The sequence below is a fragment of the Lathyrus oleraceus genome, chromosome 2 (assembly GCF_024323335.1).
Source record: "Lathyrus oleraceus cultivar Zhongwan6 chromosome 2, CAAS_Psat_ZW6_1.0, whole genome shotgun sequence".
Classification (NCBI taxonomy): domain Eukaryota; kingdom Viridiplantae; phylum Streptophyta; class Magnoliopsida; order Fabales; family Fabaceae; genus Lathyrus; species Lathyrus oleraceus.
The window spans coordinates 312,547,053-312,553,680 of NC_066580.1; positions in this window are offsets into that span (position 1 = coordinate 312,547,053).

Here is a 6,628-nt window from a genome sequence, read left to right on the forward strand (position 1 = left end):
TGATTCGAATCTCTCTTAATATTGAGCATTTCTTGCATTGGTTGGTACCTCTGAAGTCCTGCGAGAGGCAATTGGTTTATGCTTTTAATTTTATGAATTGAGTAAGTTCAGTTTGAACACCACAATTTTCCATCTCAGATTTCTCTCTCTATAGAGATCTTGAGTGGAAACCAAGGGTAGAGGGGTGATGTACATCACCCTAGCTTTCTAATGATGTATGGGTCGTGTATTATGATAAAGGTTTGAAAACCTGCAAATTCTGGTCGGAACAGTGAGTCTCACCGAAGAAGACTGTGGTTTCCACCATCGTCCCCATGTGGATGAGTTCCTGGCCCTTGGATCTGGCTCTTGGGATCTAATCTTAGTCGTGCTTTGTTTTGACTTATTTTAATGCAGCGTGTTTCTCTATTGACAAAGGTCTGCCATGCGCGCGCGTCTCCTAGCCTTGTGATCAGCCACGTCAATTAATGAAGTGGGAACCAAGCGTTGTGGATTTTTCCAATTTTTAATTTCTGTTTTTATTTTCTTTTATTTCATTTTATTTTAAAAAATTCATAACTTCTTTATTTGGAATCACAAAAATATGGGACCAATTGCAAAAAAATTCTCTTAAATTCTAGTTTCTAAAAATGATTTTTAATTATTTTTGTGATTCCATTTAATATTTTTTGTTAATTATTTCTTTTTTGGTTGTTTTTAATTCATTTTAAATACTTTCCAATATTCAAAAATGCCAAAAATATTTTCTTAACATCTTTGAATGATGATGAATTCTATGAAAAATATTCTCATCAATTTCTTAGATGATTTGAGATTTTAGTTCAATTATTTTATTTTTCTTCATTTTTAATTGTTTAAAATTAGTTTCTGTTTTCAAAAAATGATGAAAATTTTGGTCAAACCTTGTTTGACCATGTTAGACTTATGATGATCCATTTGGACTTTTCCAAGTTGATTTGAAATGGATTTGAAGTTTGACCTTTATTTGTTTATTTTAATTCAAGTATTATTTAAATTCCAAAAAATACAAAAAATATTTTTATTGTTTCTTGACTTCTAAGCTTCATCTCACTTCTGTTTACAATTGATTGATGTTGATTCCATTCATGTTTGATCAATGTGTTTTGGTTATGTCTTTTGAATTTCAATTATGTACATTCCATTTCCATCTTCTTCTTCTTCTTTTTTCTTTTCGACCAATGAGTTAATGATTGGTGGTTAGCCTTGACATATGAGAGGCTTAACCTTCTTTGATTCAAATCAAATTCATCTTGATCAATGATCAAATGAATTGTTTTGCATTAGAGATAGGTTGCTTCTTGGTCAAGCAAAAAACCTAAATCCATACAAGGTCATTCTTCTTTTCTTTTGGCATGGCAAGTTGTAGGAGCTTGGCTTACTAGTCATGGTCTCTAACTTGTATTTATTTGCCTATAGTTTTATTGACCGACCTCAGATAGGTGTGACTACTACATTAGTCCATTTACGATTGCTTAACATAGCGCTAAATTGCCTTATGGCACACTAACACTAACTACTAATTACTAACTTTTAATTCAAGCATTTAATTCATGCAATTTATTTTAATGCAATTTAATTTCTTGCTCATTAATTCATTTATCTTTGCCCTTTGCTCACTTGAGCTCATGTTTATGTTAATGCAATTTGCCTTTTGCTCACTTGAGCACATTATTGTGTATATACTATTGTCTTGTGTTTTGTTTTGTTTTGTTTGTGTGAACCCAATGCAAATGGAGAAAGGACTTAGATTTAGGACCTTACCTATGCTAAATGGAGTTTGAAGAGCAACTAGGCCCATGCCTTTAGAATGCTAAAATTGTCAAAGAGCAACTAGGCCTCATGCCTTCAGAATGCTTAATCTTGAAGATGACATTGAAAAGACCCCTAATTCTAAACTCACTCTTGTCCATTCTTTCTATTGCATTGTGGAACCTTTTGATTTGTGTGTTCTTGTGATAGGGATACCAAACTTGAGCTACTTAGAAGGACCATTGTCATGAGCATCCAAAATGAGAGAGCCAAGTCCAATTGGAAGATTCCTAGGAGCTTGATTGATTATTTGCTTGATTGCTTGAGTTAATTGCTTATTGCTTGATAAGTCCAAAGGAAATGAGCAACTTGAATCATCTTTATGATCTCAAGAAGGGAACTCCAAGTTGTTTTATTTCTCTTCCTTCATCTTTTCATGTTTAGGACCTATCCCTTCTCTTCTTCACTCAACTCTAACCCAAGCCAAACTTTTTGTGCAAACATTGACATTGCTTTCAAAATTAGAAACCTAGGCACTATGCCTTTGATTTTTCAAACTCTTTTTCATAACACTTACTTTGAATTGAATCTTAAGTCAACTTTGACCTTATTTTGTGAATACTTTTCATTTGTAAATACAACTCACTCAAATTGATTTTATGGTTCCAATAACCATTTGTGTTAAAGATTTTCATAAACATTAGCTATTAGGTTTGAGTTATCTTAGAGGTTGATATAATACTCACCTATATCCTTAGTGTTGGACTATAAGTCTTCCATGCTTATTATAGGGTTAACCCCTCACTAGCATGTTGAAGATCTCCTCACATGGTGGATTTGTGTTCTAGGTTGAGTTTTCTCCCTTTGATAACAAAAGACCTTAAGTCTCTTGGCCAATCAATTCACCAATTTCTTTTGAGATTTTTACCCCGAACTACGAGGTTTTGATCCTACCTTTTTAAGATGGTACGTAGGCAATGGGTTTATCCATTCAAACACAAAATTGTAAATAACTTGTATATTCTTTTCTCATCTACCCAATCATGTTTGCACAAATATTTTCACAAATACCAACCTACCATAAAACATTTGTAAAAAGGGCTCCCTTAGAGTACTAAGGATGTTTTGGGTGCTTAAAACCTTCCCATTGCATAACCAACCCCGTTACCCAGATCTCTGACATTTTTATTAGTTTTTGATTTGATAAAACTTCTCGGTTTTTGTTCGTTTTCTAACCTTTCTTTTGGATAAATAGAAGTGAGGTGGTGACTCGAATTGTGTGATTTACTTTTGATTTAGTCAATAAATCTAAAGGTAACGAATACCCCGCTATAGACTCTTCCTACCTTGATACTCATGTTGCGTCGAACTTTTGAACCTACAACAAATGGCATATATAGTTTATTCATATCATATCAGAATTTTGAATTTGCGTGACTTATATCATCCCATCATTACATTATCATTCATCATGACAAAAATAAGTGCATATGCATTTCTTTTCGAGGAATCCACGAGTCCAGTTTGTTGACTAAGCATTCAAGGCAAACCATGAATCCTGACAGGAAAAACATTCACAATTACAAGTTCGTAGAACCTCAACTGACTGTCTTGAGAGGACTAGGGGCACGTCTAGATCTTGGAAACAAAGATGACTTCAAGACGTCTTATGGAAACCTTCTGGGAATCCTGACCACCGAAGTCAATACCACTGTTGTGCACACCCTGGTGCAATTCTACGATCTTCCGCTGAGATGCTTTACATTCCAATATTACCAATTGGCACCCACATTGGAAGAGTATTCACATATTCTGGGTATTAGGATCAAGAACCAAGTTCCTTATGTGCGCACTAAGGAAATCCTTAAATATTAAGTCCGTGTTGAAGCTCTCAACATAGGGAAGAAGGAAGTGGAGCTGAACTTGAAACCTAAGGGTGGAATTCATGGCTTCACCTCAAAGTTTCTAGTAGATAAAGCTATTACCTTCGCCGAAGATGGGAGTTGGACGACCTTCAACGCCAGTCTAGCTCTACTAATCTATGGGATCGTACTGTTTCCGAACATGGAAGAATTCGTGGATCTGGCCGCTATTCATATCTTTCTAACTCAGAATCCTATTCCCACTCTTCTTGCTGATACTTATTACTCCATCCATGTAAGGACCCAGAAGAAGAAAGGAACCATCGTTTGTTGTACTCCTTTGCTGTATAGATGGTTTATTTCACATCTACCCAGCAAATGCCCTTTCGCTGAAAACAAAGACAACTTGAAATGGTCCCAGTGGATCATGTCCTTGAACACCGAGGACATCTCCTGGTATTCTTGAATCTACGACAGCGTCAAGCTCATCCTCAGCTGTGGTGATTTCCCTAATGTACCTCTTCTTGGTACGAAAGGCGGAATCAATTACAATCTGAGGTTGGCACTACGACAGTTGGGATACCCCATGGTAGATACGCCTGACCTCAAAGGTGTAGAAGGTTTTGTCTTGTATGAAGGGGTTGAAGATCCAGAATTAGTCAAGAAGATCGTCAAGGCTTGGGGAGCAATTTGTCCTTAAGGGAAAGCAGAAATGGGTAAGAAGAATTGCATTTCCAAGGAAGCTTACACCAAATGGGTAAAAGACAAGGTTAGTGAGACTTTGTTGCCATTCCTTCCTGAACCATCCATGAGCATCGAGCCTCCTGAACCATTAATCCATCAAACTTCTGAAGTCGATGAGTTGAAAAGAGTTATCAAGGCCCTAGAGAAAGAGAACGCCGATCTCAAATCTAGGCTTGGTAAGATCTCCTTAGAGAAAGAAACTTTGAAGTTCAATCTGAATCAGAAAAGAGATAGGGTGCATCAAGCGGATAACGAGGTGAAAACCGAGGTATTCAAAAGAATCAAGGTGGGTGACACACTCAAGGGAACTTACACCAGTTTGACAATAAAGAAGAAACATTTATCCAAGACTCAATACCAGGCTTGTAAAACAGAGCTTAATTATAGAGAACATACCAAGAAGCTTCGAGACCACATGGAAGCTTTCCAAAAAGGATTGAAGGATGAGCAAAGCCGCACCAAGAATCTAGAAGTCACTCATTTCCAGAATCAGTACGAGCTAAACCAGAGACTTGAGGAGATCCGCGAGCTAAAAGAGCAATCACACAAGAACCTAGAAGACGCCAACCTACTCCCAAAAGTGAATGATCGCCTGAAGAAGGACCATGGACATCTTGGAAATATCCCCAACATGGAGGAAACAGTTGTGAGAAGCATTTCAAGTGAACCTGATTACGACCTACCACCTGAAGGGAGGCCGATGTTGGGAGAATGGAGCGCATGTCTGTCCCCGAATTCTCTGATTTATTATGAGGGGTTGTTGTCAAGATGTTTCTGAGTATTTCCCACTGGGTTTGATTTTTAATTCACTTTTGTTTCTAGGTTAATGTCTGATAGGGTCAATGTTGAGACTCTTGTAGCCCAACGGGCAGCTTATTGATATGTACTTGTATTCCGCTTTCATGATATATGAATAAAAGAGTTTCTTGGCTATTGGCTTCATAAATTGTCTCTCTGTATGCTTTGTATTTGCTTATGTTGATAAACAAACTCAAGGATTCCTTGGAAATTTCTTCCTTTACAAAAATGAATATAACATAAATATGCACATATCATTTTTTTTTGCATACATGCATGCATTCACGCATTTATCTGTCATAAACCTCCAGAAAACAAAATGCTTACTCTCTCCATCTTTCCACAGCAAAAACGACGACTCGTCATCACTATTTCACTCGCGCAAACAAATCCAAGATCATGGCTGACTTTGAAGCTGACAACACTATCGTCCGTGAATCACTCGCCCAAGTTCAGGACAGAATGAACATTTTCCAAGGCAACATGGAGGCCATATTGGAACTCCTCCAGACTCAGAGGGCTCCTGCCTCTGCCAACACTGCTGGTGACAACGCCACTCGTGCTACTGGGGTGGCCAATCCTGATGTTACTGCTGGTGCTACTATTGAAACCTCGGTGGAGACTGTAATACCAACTTCTGAAAACCGCCAATTGGTCCTTGCTGACATGAATAGGCTTGCTGCTTCCTACCCTTGGGGAATGCCCCAAAATTTTGCTGCCCACTTTGCCAATGGGGGGGCCTTCTTTCCTCATCCAACTCTCACCGCCCCCGCTACTGCTGGAAACCCTACTTTCCCGTGGGGCACCGTAAGACCCCAATATTGACCCTAAGATTCCTCATGCAATTTCATCATAAGCATTAGCATTGAGATCATACCTTAGCATCCTCCTTACCCCTCTTTCATTGGGTTTGTTTTGGGAGAGATCACCAAGCACCATGTGATTGTATCATACTTGTATATTATCATTTTACTAACCAAAATAGAAAAAATATGTCTTTGCATTTGCCTAACTCTTTTGTAGGTAGGGCATGATCTCCATTGATCTATCAAGTTCATATCTAGGGTTTAAGACCCTCATGACAAAGAGCACAACCATGAATTGATCCAAGAATGGTTATGAGCATCATATATGAGTTCCATTGATTCCTACATGTTATATTGATCAAGTTTTCTTCAAGAGTAAGGAGGTGATTTGCCTTGGAAACCCTAGTTTGACTGGGTATTTTGAGTAACTTCTCCAATAAGCTATCTCACCAACTGATCAAATTTCTCAAGGGACACTTCAAAATTCATCATCTTATTCATATATGATCAACCATGAGCAAATAAAGTCCAAAGAATTGAAGGTTAGCAAGTTGGTTGATGGTGGTTGGCTAGATGAATTCATTTGATCAAAATTGGGTCTCCCTAGACCCTATCTCCTACAATTTTCACCATATGAAAATGATTCCA